At 41.3% G+C, this 19,669-nt stretch overlaps 1 protein-coding gene across 9 annotated transcripts in view; it reads left to right on the forward strand.

Moving 5' to 3' along the window:
• Positions 1-19,669, forward strand: part of LOC140726875 (microtubule-associated tumor suppressor candidate 2-like) — a 442,790-nt gene that overhangs the window by 157,048 nt on the left and 266,073 nt on the right. The gene's annotated exons all lie outside the window — the stretch shown is intronic.

Here is a 19,669-nt window from a genome sequence, read left to right on the forward strand (position 1 = left end):
TTTGCTACAGAATAGCAATTAGAAGTGGTTAGTATGATTTTTTTCCTCTGCAGATTGTCATGTTAGAGAGACAATGGATGTTACTTCAAGGACAGTGGGCCGTGTATAAAATCTCGTCAGAACTGCATCTGAACAGTATCCTCACTGAGAAGTTTGATAGTGCTATTCAGGAAGATTTAAACTAGAGTGTCGGGGATGGGAACCACAACGGTATGGCAACAGGTGACAGGGCCGAGGGCAAGAAAGATGTGCGTGATAATTAAGACTGAAAGACGAAGCACCAAGGGCAGCAAAGGGAAGCAGTATGTGGAGCATTCAACTGGAAGAGAGAACATACTGGACCTGTTTTGGGAAATGAGTCAAGCCAGGTAACAGACAAGGTAATGGATGAAAATTCTGGTGTCACAGTTGTGACTAAGAATAAAGTTGGATCTTGCAGGAAGGTACTAAATTGAGGAAGGACAAATTATGACAAGTTAAGACAGGAGCTATGAGGCGATTGATCGCAAGCACCTGTTTTCAGACAAGATCACGTCTGACGTTTGGGAGTTGTTAAAAGACTAGCAGGTCAGAGTTCAGGATTAGCATGTTCTAGTAAGGAGTAAGGACAAGGATGGTAAGGGAAGGGTACCTTAGGTGACCTGAGGAATTGTATATTTAGTCAGGAAGGAAAAGGGAGCATACATAAGTTAAAGTCAGACGGGGACTTTGTGAAATATAAAGATAGCAGGAAGTGCTAAAGCAGACAATTAGGAAGGCTAAATGGATCCATGATATGTCCTTGGTGAATAGGATTAAGTAGAATCCCAAGCATTTTACTGTAAGGAAAGTAAGGTAACTAAGGAGAGGGAGAACAACTCAGGGATATGGAGGGAATTTGTACTTGGAGACAGAGCAAGTGGCCCAGGTACTAAATGAGTATTTTGTGTCAGCATTTACTGAGGAGAAGGATTTGGAGGAGAGTGAAGGCAGAGTGGTGCACACAAATGTGCTGAAACATTTTGAGATTAACCTGTATATTACCAAATGAAACAATATTCCTCTGGGCCAAGGCTGAAGTTATGTTACCATAAACAATTTAATAAATAATAAAATATATTCCAGAAGATTGACATTTGGCACAAGGAGCATTTCCAACACAAGTTAAAAAGTAAGCAGTATAAAGCTACTGGCATTTCATATGTCATGAGACTTGGGTGGTGCCAGGGTGTTCAGTAGTCTCACAGCTTTGGGAATGAAGCTGTTTCCCGTCCTAACAGTCCTTGGCCTAATGCTATGGTTCCTCCTGCCTAATGGTAAAAGGTCAGATAGATTGTTGGATGGATGCGAAGGATCACTGACACTGCTAAGGGCCCCACGTACGCAGTGCTCGTGATAAATATCTCTGATTCGTGGAAGGGAGACCCTGATGATCCTCTCAGCTGTCCTCACAATCTCTTATAGGGACTTGTGGCCAACTGCCTTGCTATTCCTGTTCCAGATGGTGATGCAGCTGGTCAGGACACTCTCGATGGTGGTGGTCCTGTAGAAGTTGGTTAGAATGAGGGTGGTAGGAGCCTTGCTCACCTCAGTCTCCTCAGAAAGTGATATGTACCAGCGTATGGTGAAACACTTTGTCTTGCATGCCATCCATAATGATTATTTCATTACAACAGTGCATTGAGTTGGTATACGGAAAGACCTCAACACAATGGAGTGCTACAGTACACGGAAAGTGCAGTGCAGGTGGGCAATAACATGCAAGGCCAAAACACCAAAGGTTGTGAGATGCAGAGTCCATTTTATCACACTAGGGAGCAATTCAGTAAACTATAACAACAGGATAGAAACTATCCTTAAGCCTGGTGCTCAATAAGAGGTTGAAGGAGAGAAAATATCCAGGGTTCATATCTTTGTCCACAGTTGATAGGTCTTTGTTTACACTTGTCACTGCCTCAGTAAAGCAGTCAACATAATCAAAGTCCACGGAGGTGAGGCTGGTTTCTGTGATATGTAGTTGGTTGTGGTCCCAGGCAGAACAGTGATACATCTGGATAGGATGGCACATTAATAAAACTTGGCAAGGGTCAAAGGCAGTGTGCCAAGTTTCTTTTGCAACCTGAGGAAGTAGAGGTGCTGGTGTGCTTTCTTGGTAGTGACATTCACATGGTTGGACCAGAACAGAATATTGGTAATGTTTAATCTGAAGGGACTTGAAGTTTTCCACCCTCTTGACCTCAGCACTGCTGATGTAAACAAGAGCATGAGCATTGCCTCCCTTCCTGAAGTCAACAGCCAGCTCTTTTGTTTTGTTGACATTGTTTCGCTTTGATATCAATGACTTCATCATTTCTCCCTTCAATTAAGTCTGATAAAAAGTATTAAGAACTATGCCCACATCTTCCAACTTCTCACACAAATGACTGTCTAGCTTCCAGTAGGATCTCTTTTTTCTTTTGATCTCTCTTTCCTTTCATGTATTAAAATCATATATTAGTTTTTCTTGATCTTACCCTGTCAATTTATTTCAAAGCTCATGACGAAATTCCTACATTCTGGATCCTAATTTGCCTCTCATCCTCATGAAACTGTGGGCAGTTTCTCACGTCCTTACCAATCTCCCAAAATACCCCAGTCCTAATTTACAAGATTCTGTATGGTTCAGATTTTACTTGCCAGAAGTAAGCCATATAAATGGATCAATAATCTTGCTGAGAACACAACAAAAACCTGGTTGTGTTTAATAACTTACAGGAGTCTGATTAGAACAGCCACACTCCCTGCCTTGTCATTTGTCAAAGTTATTGGAATACTTTTGAATTCCTGATACTGTATTCAGAAACTTTCAGAAACTACTGAAAGTGAAATTAGACCATAAGATATAGGAGCAGAATTGGCCATCTGGCCCATCGAGTCTGCTCTGCCATTCAATAATGGCTAACATGGCAATTGCCTTCCTCACCACTGACTCGACCTGCAAGTTAACCTTTAGAATGTCCTGCACAAGGACTCCCAAGTCCCTTTGTATCTCAGATTTTTGGATTTTCTCCCTGTTTAGAAAATAGTCTGCACATTTATTTCTACTACCATGTTAAATGTTAAAATTTAACATGGTAACATAGAAACATAGAAAATAGGTGCAGGAGTAGGCCATTCGGCCCTTTGAGCCTGCACCGCCATTCAGTATGATCATGGCTGATCATCCAACTCAGAACCCTGTACCTGCTTTCTCTCCATACCCCCGATCCCTTTAACCATAAGGGCCATATCTAACTTCCTCTTAAATATAGCCAATGAACCGGCCTCAACTGTTTCCTGTGGCAGAGAATTCCACAGATTCACCATTCTCTGTATGAAGAAGTTTTTCCTCATCTCGGTCCTAAAAGGCTTCCCCTTTATCCTTAAACTGTGACCCCTCGTTCTGGACTTCCCCAACATTGGAAGCAATCTTGATGCATCTAGCCTGTCCAATCCCTTTAGAATTTTATACGTTTCAATAAGATCCCCCCTCAATCTTCTAAATTCCAGTGAGTATAAGCCTAGTCGATCCAGTCTGTCTTCATATGAAAGTCCTGCCATCCCAGGAATCAATCTGGTGAACCTTCTTTGTACTCCCTCTATGGCAAGAATGTCTTTCCTCAGATTAGGGGACCAAAACTGCACACAATACTCTAGGTGCGGTCTCACCAAGGCCTTGTACAACTGCAGTAGAACCTCCCTGCTCCTGTACTCAAATCCTTTTGCTATGAATGCCAACATATCATTTGTCTTTTTCACCGCCTGCTGTACCTGCATGCCCACCTTCAATGACTGGTGTACGACACCCAGGTCTCATTGCATCTCCCTTTTTCCTAATCGGCCACCATTCAGATAATAATCTGTTTCCCTGTTTGCATCTCCCTTTTTCCTAATCGGCCACCATTCAGATAATAATCTGTTTCCCTATTCTTGCAACCAAAGTGGATAACCTCACATTTATCCACATTAAATTGCATCTGCCATGAATTTGCCCACTCACCTAACCTATCCAAGTCACCCTGCATCCTCTTAGCATCCTCCTCACAGCTAACACCGCCGCCCAGCTTTGTGTCACCCGCAAACTTGGAGATGCTGCATTTAATTCCCTCGTCTAAATCTTTAATATATATTGTAAACAACTGGGGTCCCAGCACTGAGCCTTGTGGTACCCCACTAGTCACTGCCTGCCATTCTGAAAAGGTCCCGTTTACTCCCACTCCTTTGCTTCCTGTCTGCCAACCAATTCCCTATCCACATCAATACCATACCCCCAATACTGTGTGCTTTATGTTTGCACACTAATCTCCTGTGTGGGACCTTGTCAAAAGCCTTTTGAAAATCTAAATATACCACATCCACTGGCTCTCCCCTATCCACTCTACTAGTTACATCTTCAAAAAATTCTATAAGATTCGTCAGACATGATTTTCCTTTCACAAATCCATGCTGACTTTGTCCGATGATTTCACCTCTTTCCAAATGTGCTGTTATCACATCTTTGATAACTGACTCTAGCATTTTCCCCACCACCGATGTCAGACTAACTGGTCTATAATTTCCCAGTTTTTCTCTCCCTCCTTTTTTAAAAAGTGGGGTTACATTAGCCACCCTCCAATCCTCAGGAACTAATCCAGAATCTAAGGAGTTTTGAAAATTATCATTAATGCATCCACTATTTCTTGGGCTACTTCCTTAAGCACTCTGGGATGCAGACCATCTGGCCCTGGGGATTTATCTGCCTTTAATCTCTTCAATTTACCTAACACCACTTCCCTACTAACATGTATTTCCCTCAGTTCCTCCATCTCACTTACTATTTCCGGAAGATTATCTATGTCCTCCTTAGTGAAGACAGAACTAAAGTAGTTATTCAGTTGGTCTGCCATGTCTTTGTTCCCTATGATCAATTCACCTGTTTCTGACTGTAAAGGACCTACATTTGTTTTGACCAATCTTTTTCTTTTCACATATCTATAAAAGCTTTTACAGTCAGTTTTTATGTTCCCTGCCAGCTTTCTCTCATAATCTTTTTTCCCTTTCCTAATTAAGCCCTTTGTTTTCCTCTGCTTGTCTCTGAATTTCTCCCAGTCCTCAGGTGTGCCGCATTTTTTTTTGCTAATTTATATGTTTCTTCTTTGGATTTGATACTATCCCTAATTTCCCTTGTGAGCCACGGGTGCACTACCTTCCCTGGTTTATTCTTTTGCCAAACTGGGATGAACAATTGTTGTAGTTCATCCATGCGATCTCTAAATGCTTGCCATTGCATATCCACCGTCAACCCTTTAAGTATCATTTGCCAGCTAATTCACGTCTCATACCTTCAAAGTTACTCTTCTTTAAGTTCAGAACCTTTGTTTCTGAATTAACTATGTCACTCTCCATCTTAATGAAGAATTCCACCATATTATGGTCACTCTTACCCAAGGGGCCTCGCATGACAAGATTGCTAACTAACCCTTCCTCATTGCTCAATACCCAATATAGAATCTATTGCTCTCTAGTTGGTTCCTCGACATGTTGGTTCAGAAAACCATCCTGCATACATTCCAAGAAATCCTCTTCCTCAGCACCCTTACCAATTTGGTTCACCCAATCTATATGTAGATTGAAGTCGCCCATTATAACTACTGTTCCTTTATTGCATGCATTTCTAATTTCCTGTTTAATGCCATCCCCAACCTCACTACTACTGTTAGGTGGCCTGTACACAACTAGTACATTGTACACAGTTAGTACAATGTTAAAATTGTACAAGGCATTGGTAAGGCCGAATTTGGAGTATTGTGTACAGTTCTGGTCACCGAATTATAGGAAAGATGTCAACAAAATAGAGAGAGTACAGAGAGGATTTACTACAATGTTACCTGGGTTTCAGCACCTAAGTTACAGGCAAAGGTTGAACAAGTTAGGTCTTTATTCTTTGGAGCGTAGAAGGTTGAGGGGGGTCTTGATAGAGGTATTTAAAATAATGAGGGGGATCGATCAAGGTGATGTGGATAGGCTTTTTCCATTGAGAGTAGGGGAGATTCAAACAAGAGGACATGATTTGAGAGTTAAGGGGCAAAAGTTTAAGGGTAACACGAGGGGGAATTTCTTTACTCAGAGAGTGGTAGCTGTGTGGAATGAGCTTCCAGTAGAAGTGGTAGAGGCAGGTTCGGTATTGTCACTTAAAGTAAAATTGGATAGGTATATGGGCAGGAAAGGAATGGAGGGTTATGGGCTGAGTGCGGGTCAGTGGGACTAGGTGAGTGTAAGCATTGGCACGGACTAGAAGGGCCGAGATGGCCTGTCTCCGTGCTGTAATTGTTATATGGTTATACCAAAGTGCATGACCGACCATGCATTTTCCAACATTGTATTTCATTTGCTACTTTCTTGCCTATTCTCTTAATCTGACTAAATCCTTCTGCATCCTACCAGTTTGCTCAACACTACCTGTCCCTCCACCAATCTTTGTATTATCTGCAAACTTGGCAACAAATCCATCTATTCCATCATCTAAATCATTTATATACAGCATAAAAAGAAGTGGTCCCAACATTGACCCCTGTGGAATACCACTAGTCACTGGCAGCCAACCAGACAAGGATCCCTTTATTCCCACTCGCTGCCTCCTACCAATCAGCCAATGCTCTAACCACGTTAGTAACTTTTCTGTAATACCATGGGCTCTTAACTTGGTAAGCAGCCTCGTGTGTGACACCTTGTCAAAGGCCTTCAGAAAATCCAGATATACAACATCCACTGCATCCCTTTTATCTATCCTGCTTGTAATCTCCTCAAAGAATTCCAACAGGTTCATCAGGCAGGATTTTCCCTGAAGGAAACCATGCTGTCTTTATACTTTCTTGTCCTGTGTCACCAAGTACTCTATCACCTCATCGTTAACAATTGACTCTAACATCTTCCCAACCACTGAAGTCAGGCTAACTGGTTTGTAATTTCCTTTCTGTTGCCTTCCTCCTTCCTTAAAGAGTGTAGTGACATTTGCAATTTTCCAGACCTCTGGTACCTCTGCCAGAGTCAAATGATTTTTGAAAGATCATTTCTAATGCTACCACAATCTCTAATGCTACCTCTTTCAGAACCCTAGGGTGCAGTTCATCAGGTCCGGGTGACTTGTGTACCTTTAGGTTTTTTAGCTTTTTGAGCACCTTCTCTCTTGGTAATAGTAACTGCACCCAGTAAAAGTAATTAACAATTTAAAATATTAAAAAAGAATAAGAAAAGAAATCAGCTAAGAGAATGCAAAACTTTCAAATAAATTTTACAAAATATAACACATACAATAAAAATTGCAATTTGACCTTGCTTTCGTGTGCAAAAAAAGCTGAGTTGAAATGAACTGGTTTGAACATCCACTTCCAGGTCTGACTTGGCACTGAATCACTGAGTAAATTCTTCACACAAGGGTTGGGGAACCTCAGCAAGTTCACACGCTCAGTGATAGACTTAACTGACAGATTTGCCACAGGAAACTGTCAGCAAGATTAGGAATTCTGCATTTGGTGGAAGTATGCTGGCCCCTGACTCGCTAGTGTTCGTGAGTATAAATGGGAGCAGTTTGGCATGAAACTACTGAAGTTTCCTAGTAAGAATCAGTTGAATGTTTCCTTACAAGAGGAATTACGGCTGCACAATATTAAATGTACAAGTAATTCAAATATATTAAATAGTAAAAGAGGAACAAAGAATAACATTCTGCATCCGCTGGAAAGCTAGAACAAGTTAACAGATCCTTCCACATTAGAACTATCAAAACTTCTCGAGTTTCTTTTACTGCTGCAGATGCTGCTCCATTTACAGGTATTTGCAGGATTTTCTGTATGCTTTTTAAATTATGTGGATTCAGTAATTATTAATTTTCAGACATTATCTCGTGTTTTTGCCATGGTTTTGAAATATTATTCTGAATTTTTGGATGTGATGAAGCCCACCTAATCCCTACAGAGGCCAATGAAGAAATCCCAAGATAGAATAAAAAGAAAAAGACAGCGCAAAAATCTAAAATTTGAAATTAAAAACTGTTTTATGGATGCAATCTGCCTGCCTCTTATGCATTTCCCAGGGTTTAAGAACAATGGCTATTGGAAGTTTTATGCAACTGCCTCCTGATGTGCACTGATATTCAAAAAGGCTTAACTTCATTTGGCATTAAGGCCCCACAAATTAGTGCATGTAATTGATTCAATATACTGTAAATCCCTATCACATTTGGTGTATAGAGTTACTTCCCCCATCACAGAGGCCAGTTCTTCATAACCTCTGAGTGCTGCAGTAATAATTCAGTCTGTGAGTTTTTGTGTGATTAGTATAAGAGCATCTTATTTATTTTTTACTTTCCACTTTTTAATTTATATTATTTATTTACTATTCAGTGACAAAATAGAAGGTTTTGTTTGCTGTTGTACTGAAGAAAAATTTGAGAAATGCCACAGATATAACACTTACATGATGTTAGTCAATCAGTGTAATATTTGACTCAGAAATAGTAAGCTTTGCCTGCATAACTGGCAAAAGTTTATTGGGCCAAAGTCAGAAGGAGATTTCTGTGCACCTATATAATCAAATTTATGGTTTAGTTGTGATTTGAGTAATTGTTTTTTCTGATCCTTTATTGATGACTAACAATAGTTCAAAATTGAACATTGCATGATGAAATATTCCTTCCACACAGAATATATTAATAAGTAATATGGTATAAATTAATATAGTATAAATCTATTAAAATCCTTGGTTGAAAATTACAGTTGACCAATCCAAAATACTGGCAAAATAACCAACTTTAAAAAAAGGTCAAAAGCACAATGGATTCTACAGATGCTGGAAATCTCAAGCAACACACACAAAATGCTGGAACTCAGCAAGTCAAGCAGCATTTATGGCGGGGAATAAATAGTCGACGGTTTGGGCTGAGACCCTTCATCAGGACTGGAATGGAAGCTAGAATAAGAAAGTTCAAGCTTTTTCCTTCCCAACTCATCCTAGAGCAGGAGCTCCCAATCTGGGGGTTCATAGACCTCTCAGTTAATGATAGGGGTCCGAGGCATAAAATGGGTTGGGAACTCCTCTTAGTTGTATGGTAATATTCAGCTAGAGATTACAGGCATGATTACTTAGTGAAAAATACATCGGTAATCTTTTTGAAGGCTGGATGAAAAGGCACTTAAGAAGATGAGATCATGTAAAGTCACTTTAATGGTTTTACTTTTACAGCAAATGTACAATATATGGAACACCAGTCAGCTTTTGCATATTTACATTGTGCAAGTTATATATAGATACATTTAGTATAGATGATGAAAATTGGAGTTAATAAGAAATGAACATGTCATACTTCTTCAGGATGAAATAGAGCAATGTTGGTGATATTCCTACCCGGTAGTGTGGAATGTATTCTGTTATTTACCTGGCTTTGCCTCGTGGATGATGGAATTGCTTTTGGGAGCAAAGATATGTGTTACTTGCCACAGGATATACATGTTCTGTCATAGGACCATAAGACTTTGAAACAGAATTGGGTCATTCAGCCCATTGAATCTGCTCCACCATTTGATCATGGCTGATCTATTTCCCCCTCCACGCCATTCTCCTGCCTTCTCCTGATAACTGTCCATGCCCTGACTATCAAGAGTCTATCAACTCCTTCTTAAGTACACTCAATGGCCTGACCTCCACACCCATATGTGGCAACTAATTCCATAGATTCACAACCCTCTGGTGAAAGGAATTTCTCCTCATTTCTGTTCTAAGTGGACATTCCTCTATTCTGAGTCTATGGCCTCTGGTGCTAGACTCCTCCACGATCGAAACATTCTCTCTGAATCTACTCTATCTAGGCCTTTCAAAATGTGTTAGTTTCAATGAATTCCCACCTCATTCTTCTAAATTCCAGTAGAAACAGGCCTAGAGCCATCAAGCAGTGCTCCTATGATAAGCCTTTCAAACCTGGAATCATGATAGTAACCTCTTTTGAACTCTCTCCAATGTCAGCACATCTTTTCTTAGATAAGGGGCCCAAAATTGCTCACAATACTCCAAGTGAAGACTCACCAGTGCCTTATAAAGCCTCAGCATTACATCCTTGCTTTTATATTCTAGTCATCTTGAAATGAATGCTAATATTGTATTTGCCTTCTTCACCACTGACTCAACCTTCAAGTTAACCTTTAGGGAATCCTGCACGAAGACTCCCAAATCCCTTTGCACTTAAGGTTTTTGAATTTTCTCTCCATTCAGAAAGTAATCTTCACTTTTATTCCTTCTGGCAAAGTGCATGACCATACACTTCCTGACACTGTAGTGTCCCTGCTTCCTGCTCTCAAAACCACTAGCTCCTCCATCAATCTGTGTTGCATCCACAATCTGGGACACAAAGCCATCAATTCTATCATCCATATCATTGAAATACAATGTAAAAAGAAGCTGTCCCAACTCAGACTGTGGAACACCACTCGTCACTGGGAGCCAATCAGAAAAGGTGCCCTTTATTCCCACACTTTGTCTCCAATGAGCTAATACATCTATACTAGTATCTTTCTTGTAATACCATGGATCTTATCTTGCTAAGCAGCCTCCAGTGTGGCACCTTGTCAAAGGCTTTTTGAAAATCCAAGTACATAACATCCATTGATTCTGCTTTGTCTATCCTGCTTGTTATTTCCTCAAAGAATTCCAACAGATTTGTCAAGCAAGATTTTCTCTTGAGGAAACCATGCTGACTTTGGCCTGTTTTACTATGTGCCTTCAAGTACCCTGAGAAATCTCGTCCTTAACAATCAACTCCAACATTTTCTCAAGCACTGAGATTAGGCTAACTGGCCCTTAATTTCCTTCCTTCTATTGGAGTGACATTTCCAATTTTCCAGTCCTTGGGAACCGTGCCAGAATCTAGTAATACTTAAAGATCATTACTTAATGCCTGCACAGTATCTTCAGCTACCTCTTTCAGAACCATGGGGTGTAAGCCATCTGGCCCAGTTGACTTAGTTAACTTCAGACCTTTCAGCTTCCCAAGCACTGGCTCCCTAGTAATATCAACTTCACTAACTTCTGCCCCTGACCCTCTCAAACTTCTGGCATACTGTTAGTGTCTTTCACAGTGAAGACTGATTTATTCAGTTCATCCACCATTTCCTCGTCCCCAATTACTACCTCTCCAGCATCATTTTCCAGCAATCTGATATCTACTCTCTCCTCTCTTGTACTCTATATATCTGAAAAAACTTTTGGTATCGTCTTTGATATTATTGTCTGGCTTGCCTTCCTGTTTCATCTTCTCTCTCCTTATGACTTTTTTAGTTGCCTTCTGTTGGTTTTTAAAAGCTTCCCAATCCTCAAACTTCCCACTAATTTTTGCTCTATTATATTGCTTTTGCTCTTAAGATGGCTTTGACATCCCTTGTCAGACATGGTTGTGTCATCCTGCCTTTAGAATACCATCTTCTTTGGGATCTATCTATCATGCACCTTCTGAATTGTTCCCAGAAACTCCAGCCATTACTGTTCTGCCATCATCCCTGCTAGTGTGCCAATTCAGTCAACTTTGGACAGCTCCTTTCTCATGCTTCTGTAATTCCCTTTCCACTGTAATACTGATACATCTAACTTCAGCTTCTCCCTCTCAAGTTGCTGGGTGAATTCTATCATATTATGATCACTGCCTCCTAAGGCTTCCTTTACCCTAACCTTCCCGATCATATCCAATTCATTACAAAATTCTCAATCCAGAATACCTGACCCCTAATGGGTTCAACCACATGCTGCTCTAACAAGTCATCTCATAGGCATGCTATAGATTCTCTCTCTTGGGATCCAAAATCAGTGCCAACCTGGGTTTCCCAATCTACCTGAATATTGATGTACAAAAAAACTGGATGTCCTGGCGAAGGGTCTCGACTCGAAACGTTGACTGCTTCTTTCAACGGATGCTGCCCGACCTGCTGAGTTCATCCAGCAATTTTGTACGTCTTGGTTTGACCACAGCATCTGCAGTGTACTTTGTGTTTATCTGAATATTGAAATCCCTCATTTGTTACGAGACGCTTGCAACCGCACCAGCTTCTGGTATTTAGATGCTCAAACTCTCCAGAGCATGGATAGCTGGCATGGCCTCTTTAAGTGGCCATCCCACTAATTGGCAATGAACATACCATTTTGGATGCTGTTGGGGAAGACAAATTACTAAGGAAAAAAAAGAGCAGTCAGATCTCTGACACTGAGTCTGGTGTTGTGGCTCAGAAGGGAAGGGGGAGAAGAGGACTGCAATGGTGGCAGCAGATTCCATAGTTAGAGGAGTATACATGAGATTCCGTGGATGTGAAAGAGACACTTGAGATGGTATGTTGCCTCCCAGGTGCCAGGGTCAGAGACATCATGATAGTGCAGGACTTGGTGATGCTAATGCTGTTAAATGTCGAGAGTAGATATTTACATTTTCCATTGTTAGATCTGGCTATTGCGTAATGCTTACGTATATTCAGTGACCACATTATTAGGTACACCTGTACACCTGCAAGTTAATGCAAACATCAATTTACCCAATCATATGGCAGTACATAAAAGCATGCAGACATGGTCAAGAGGTTCAGTTGTTGTTTAGACTAAACTTCAGAATGGGGAAAGCAATGTGATCTAAGTGACTTTGACTGTGGAGTGACCACTGGTGCCAGACAGGGTGGTTTGAGTATCTCAGAAACTGCTAATCTCCTGGGACTTTCATGCACAACAGTCTCTAGAGCTTACCAAGAATGCTGCAAAAAACACAAAACAACTTACAGTGAGTGGCAGTTCTGTGGGTGAAAGTGCCTTGTTAATGAGAGAGGTCAGAGGAGAAAGGCCAGACTGGTTCAAGCTGACAGGGAGGCGACGGTAACTCAAATAACCACATGTTAGCACAGTGTTGTGCAGGAGAGCATCTCTGAATGCACAGCACCTTGAACCTTAAAATGGATGGGCTAAAGCTGCACGAGGCCACAAACATACGTTCAGTAGCCACTTTACTAGGTATAGGCAGTACCTAAAAATGTGGCTACTGAGTGTCGAATTGGCAAGCCATTTTTATCAGCTCATGCTTGACTGTTTCTACACATTGCAGAAGACAGGTCTGCCTCATTTTGTCTGAAACTTTGGAATTGAATATTGTTTAATCATTAAGGAACAATGCCATTTTAGGATGACAAAGCAGTTGAGAATGAATGTGCCCAGCACACTGTCCTGAGGGACTTTGGCAACACTGAGCTGGACCTGAAACAGTTGGCCTCCAATATCCTCCTTTATGCAAGGTGTGACTCCATCCATTCAAGTGTTTTTTTTATTGACCTTAGGTTTACCAGAGCTTCTTGAGCAAAACGCTGTGAAATGATGCTATGATATTAAGAGTGGCACACTCACCTCTCCTCTGGACTTCTTTGGTTCATGCCTGTACATACGCAGTGATGAGATCTTGAACCAAAAGATCCAGGTGAAACCTAAGCTAAGTGTCAGTGAGCTGGTTAGTGCTACTTGATTGCACTATGAGTGCTGCTTTCCACTGCATTCTTCAAAGTTCAAACCTCAAATTTATAATCAAAGTACTTATATATCACCATGTACTACTATGAGATTCATTTTCTAGCAGGCGTTCACAGTAGAGCAAAGAAATGCGATAGATCGATGAAAATCTATACGCAAACACCGACTGGGAGATAACCAGTGTGCAAAAGAAAAAGGTGTGCGAATACAAAAAAAATCATAATTAATTAATGAATGATCCGGAGAACATGAATTGTAGAGTCTTTGAATGTGAATTAATAGGTTGTGGTGTCAGTTCAGTGTGAGGTAGACATTGCTGATGATTGTGTGTGGGATAACTGGACAGTAATGAGTAGAAAGAACTTATCCTGCTTTTTCCAAACTGCACTTGCCCGGGCAATTGTTACCATTGTCAGCCAAAGGCCAGTTTTGTCGTTTGGTGGATTAGGGTCAAAATCGTTACTTCTTTTGTAGCTTAGCTTTCTTTCTGTTTGCTTATATTTTTGTAAAATCACCTACTTTGTGATAATTTCTAGTGTAGTATAGCTGGTTCTTCTGTACTTTCTTTATCTGAACACATAAATCAGGCCTGTCCTTCTTGTATCACAGACTGTTCTTATTAGAGAAGACTCCCTTATCTGTTCAGGTTGAACTAGTTTTCAGTATAAAGGAAGTCCATGAGGCAGATTCTTTGTTAGAGTTGTTAGACTGAGTTGCTTCTGGTTATAGTTAGTTACCTGGTGCTGAGTTACTTACTCACAGTGCTTTACTGTCATTCTACTATGAACAGCTAATAAATGGCTGTAACCGCAGGATTTGTACCTCATTCTCAACTTCTGAAGGTAGAGGTGCACCTAAAGTCAGAAGTTGCCTGGTTCATATAGCCTTTTGATCAGTGTTTTCATCTTTTTTCTTTAGCAAGGTGTCGTCTACATTAAACTGGCAGTTTTTGTGATCGTGAAGTTGAGGGACCTGTCATCACAGAAGCTAGCAGAATTGGTCAGAATGGAAGGTGGATAATTCACTTGTTTCTGGCTGACGATAGTTGCTAAAATCTTGCCTTGTCTCTGGAACTCCTGTATTCCTTCATTGTGCAGTAGTGTCAGGCTGAAGGTTATTGTCACATCCATTGTCTGTATTGGTCACTTAATTCTGTATATTTTGCATTTAATGTTTACCATAACCAGAGCGTGACCAGGTTGGTACATTGCTTTTAGATTTGATTGTTGCATCTCCTGCCATGCCCCTAAACACTGGCACTGACAAAACTGCTCATCACATCAGGACCATGCAAGCTCTCTTCAGTTCTTCTTCCTCACTTCCCTGCAGCCCTGCAGCATTTTCACTTCTAATGCCTTCAATTCCTTTTTGATTCTTTGCCATTTCATAGATACATACAAAACCTACAGCACAATACAGGCCCTTTGGCCCACAATGCTGTGCCAAACATGTACTTACTTTAGAAATTACCTGGGATTACCCGTAGCCCTCTATTTTTCTAAGCTCCATGTACCTGTCCAGGAGTCTCTTAAAAGACCCTATCGTATCCGCCTCCACCACCGTCGCCAGCAGCCCATTCCACTCACTCACTACTCTCTGCGTAGAAAACTTACCCCTGACATCTCCTCTATACCTACTTTCAAGCAACTTAAAACTGTGCCCTCTCATATTTGTCATTTCAGCCCTGGGAGAAAGCCTCTGACTCTGTACATAATCAATGCCTCTCATCATCTTATACACATCTATCAGGTCACCTCTCATCCTCAGTCTCTCCAAAGAAAAAAGGCCGAGTTCACTCAACCTATTCTCATAAGGCATGCTCCACAATCCAGGCAACATCCTTGTAAATCTCCTCTGCACCCTTTCTATGGTTTCCACATCCTTCCTGTAGTGAGGTGACCAGAACTGAGCACAGTATTCCAAGTGGGGTCTGACCACGGTACTATATAGCTGCAACATTACCTCTCGACTCTAAACTCAATCCCATGATTGATGAAGACTAATGCACCGTATGCCTTCTTAACTACTGAGTCAACCTGCACAGCAGCTTTGAGTGTCCTATGGACTCGGACCCCAAGATCCCTCTGATCCTCCACTCTGCCAAGAATCTTATCATTAATAATATATTCTGCCATCATATTTCACCTACCAAAATGAACCACTTCACACTTATCTGATCTGGGTTGAACTCCATCTGCCACTTCTCAGGCCAGTTTTGCATCCTATCAATTTCCTGCTGTAACCTCTGACAGCCCTCCACACTATCCACAACACTTCCAACCTTTGTGTTATCAGCAAATTTACTAACACATTCCTCCACTTCCTCATCCAGGTCATTTATAAAACTCACACAGAGCAGGGGTCCCAGAGCAGATCTCTGAGGCACACCACTGGTCACCAATCTCCATGCAAATTATGACCCGTCTACAACCACTCTTTGCCTTCTGTGGGCAAGCCAATTCTGGATCCACAAAACAATGTCCCCTTGGATCTCATGCCTCCTTACTTTCTCAATAAGCCTGGCAATGGGTACCTTATCAACTGTCTTGCTGAAATCCATATACACTACATCTACTGTTCTTCCTTCATCAACGTGTTTAGTCACATCCTCAAAAAATTCAATCAGGCTTGTAAGGCACGACCTGCCCTTGACAAAGCCATGCTTGACTATTCCTAATCATATTATGCTTCTCCAAATGTTCATAAATCCTGCCTCTCAAGATCTCTTCCATCAACTTACCAACCACTGAAGTAAGACTCACTGGTCTATAATTTCCTGGGCTATCTCTACTCCCTTTCTTGAATACGGGAACAACATCTGCCAGCTTCCAATCCTGCTGAACCATTAATGATGTGAAGATCATCACCAGAGGCTCAGCAATCTCCTCCCTCACCTCCCACAGTAGCCTGGGGTATATCCCATCCAGTCCCGGTGACTTACCTAACTTGATGCTTTGCAAAGCTCCGGCAAATTCTCTTTCTTAATATCTACATGCTCAAGCTTTTCAGTCCTCTGCAAGTCATCCCTACAATCGCCAAGATCCTTTTCTGTAGTGAATACTGAAGCACTTCCTACCCTTGACATGAATCACAGTAGCCTTTTAACGTTATCAGCATGCCTTTAGGCTATAGGTAGAAACTGAAGCAGCTAGCAAAATTACGTAGTCTTGTGGAGAACATCCAAAGAGCACTCAAGGTGAAGATCACACCTGGGTCCCTGGTGTTATTGGGCAGCAGCACTAATTACCATGCCACTGTGCCACCCTTAAAACAGGGTTGGTTTGCTGATGGAGGGATATGCCAGGCCAAGCATTGCTCACAATACTCCAGGTGAGTCCACCCCAGTGCTTTGTAAAGCTCGAACATTACATTCTCGTCCTCTCGAAGTTAATGCTAATGTTGCATCTGCCTTCCTCACCTTCCTCAACCTGAAAATTAACCTTTAGTGAATCTTGCACGAGGACTCCCAAGTCCCTTCGCACCTCAGATTTTTGAATTTTCTTGCCATTTGGAAAATATCTGTGCTTTTATTTCTTCTCACAAACTACATGACCATATATTCCCCGACACTGTGTTCCATCTGCCACTTCTTTGCCCATTCTCCTAACCTGTCTAAGTCCATCTGCAGCCTCTCTGCTTCCTCAACACTACCTGCCCCTCCACCTATCTCCATATTGTCTGCAAATGTGGCCACAAAGCCATCAATTTCATTATCCACGTTATTGACATAAGATATAAAGCAAAGTAGTCCCAACACCGACCCCTGTGGAACACCACTAGTAACTAGCAGCCAACCAGAAAAGGCTCCATTTATTCCCACTATACGCCTCCTGCCAATCAGCGAATGCTCTATCAATGCTGGTATCCTTCCTGTAATACCATGGGCTCTTAACTTGTTAAAAAGCCTTGTGTATGGCACCTTGTCTAAGACCTTCTGAAAACATCTACCGATTCTCCTTTGTCTATCCTGCTTGTTATTTCTTCAAAGAATTCCAACAGATTTGTCAGGCAAGGTTTTCCCTTGAGGAAACCATGTGGACTATAGCCTATTTTATCATGTGCCTTCAAGTACCCTTAAACCACATCATTTATAATCAACTCCAACATCTTACCACCCACTGAAGTCAGACTAATTGGCCTAAAATTTCCTTTCTTCTGCCTCGCTCCCTACTTGAAGAGTGGAATAATATTTGCTATTTTCCAGTCCTCCGGAACCATGCCAGAATCTATTGAAACTTGAAAGATCATTATTAATGTCTCCATAATCTCTTCAGCCACCTCTTTCAGAACCCTGGGATGTAGATAATCTGTTCCAAATAATTTATCTACCTTCAGACCTTTCAGTTTCCTAAGCAACTTCTCCCCAGTAATGCAAACTTCACAGACTCTCTGGAAATTATGGCATACTGCTTTTGTGTTCCAATGAAGAATAATGTAAAATACTTATTCAGTTTATCTGCCATTTCCTTGTCCCCATTACCACTCTCCAGCATCATTTTCCAGTGGTCTGATATCTACTCTCACTTCTCTTTTACTCTTTATATATCTGAAGAAACTTTTGGTACCCTTTTTAATATTATTGACTAACTTATCTTTGTATTCCATCTTTTCCCTCTTTATGACTCTTTTAGTTGCCTTCTGTTGGTTTTTAAAAGCTTCCCAGTCCTCTAACTTTCCACTAATTTTTCCTCTATTATATGCCTTCACTTTGGCTTTTATGTTAACAGTTCCCTTGTCGGCCACAGTTATGTCATCTTGGCTTTAGAATACTTCTTTCTCTTTGGGATCTATCTATCCTACACCTTATGAATTGCTCCAAGAAACTGCAGCCATTGCTGTTCTGCCATCATCCCTGCTAGTGTCCCCTTCCGATGGTCTCTGTCTCCTAAGTGTTCCTTTATCTCACACTCTCTAATCGATTCTGGTTCATTGCACAACACCCAGTCCAGAATAGTTGATCCCCTAGTGAGCTTAGTCACAAGCTGTCCTAAAGAGCCATCTTATAGGCATTCTATAAATTCCTCCCCTTGGGATCCAGCACCAATCTGTTTCTCCCAATCTACTTGCATATTGAAATACCCCATGACTATCATAACATTGCCCTTTTGACATGCATTTTCTATCTCCCATTGCAATTTGTAGCCTACATCTTTGCTACTGTTCGGAGGTTTGCATATAACTCCCATCAAAGTCTTTTTATCCTTGCAGTTTCTTAGCTGTACCCACAATTCTGCACCTTCTAATCTTATGTCACCTCTTTCTAATGATTTGATTTCATTTTTTACCAACAGAGCCACACCACCCCCTCTTCCTACTTGACTGTCCTTTCAATACAATGTGCATCCTTTGACGTTAAGCTCCCAGCTACAATCTTCTTTCAGCCACGACTCAGTGATGCCTATAACATCACATATGCCAATCTCTAACTGCACTACATGTCCATCTACCTTATTCCATATACTGCATGGGTTCAAATATAACACCTTCAGTCCTGTATTCATCATCCTTTTCACTTTTGTTCCTCTTTTTACATTGCAACTCATTCAGTGACTGAAACTTTGCACGATCATCAGTTTGTCTTTGCTAGCAGTCTCACTGCCCACAGCTTCTGGTTGTAAACTAACTGCCCTATCCTCAGCCCTATTACTCTGCTAATTAGTTTAAACCCTCCTGAATAGCTGTAGCAAACCTGCCTGCAAGGATATCAATCCCCCTCGGGTTCAGGTGTAACCCATCCCTTTTGTACAGGTCATACCTTCCCCAGATCCTAATGATCCAGAAATCTGAACCATTGCAGTTCTTCAGTCACACATTTTTCTGGCAAATGCAGCTATTCTTACTCTCACTGGCACGTGGCACAGGCAGCAATCCAGTGATTACTACCTTGGCGGTCCTGTTTTTCAGCTTTCCACCTAACTCCCTAAAACCCCTCTTTAGGACCACCTCATCATTCCTACTTTTGTCATTGGTGCCACTATATACCAGGACATCTGGCTGATCACCCTTCCGATTTAGACTGCCGAGTGATCCCCGACCCTGATGCCCGGGAGGCAACATACCATCTGGGTGTCTTTACCACATCTACGGAATCTCATGTCTATTCCTCTAACTCTAGAACCTCCTATTACTTCTCTTCTCTTCTGAGCTAAAGCAATAG

The sequence above is a fragment of the Hemitrygon akajei genome, chromosome 4, assembly GCF_048418815.1.
Source record: "Hemitrygon akajei chromosome 4, sHemAka1.3, whole genome shotgun sequence".
Classification (NCBI taxonomy): domain Eukaryota; kingdom Metazoa; phylum Chordata; class Chondrichthyes; order Myliobatiformes; family Dasyatidae; genus Hemitrygon; species Hemitrygon akajei.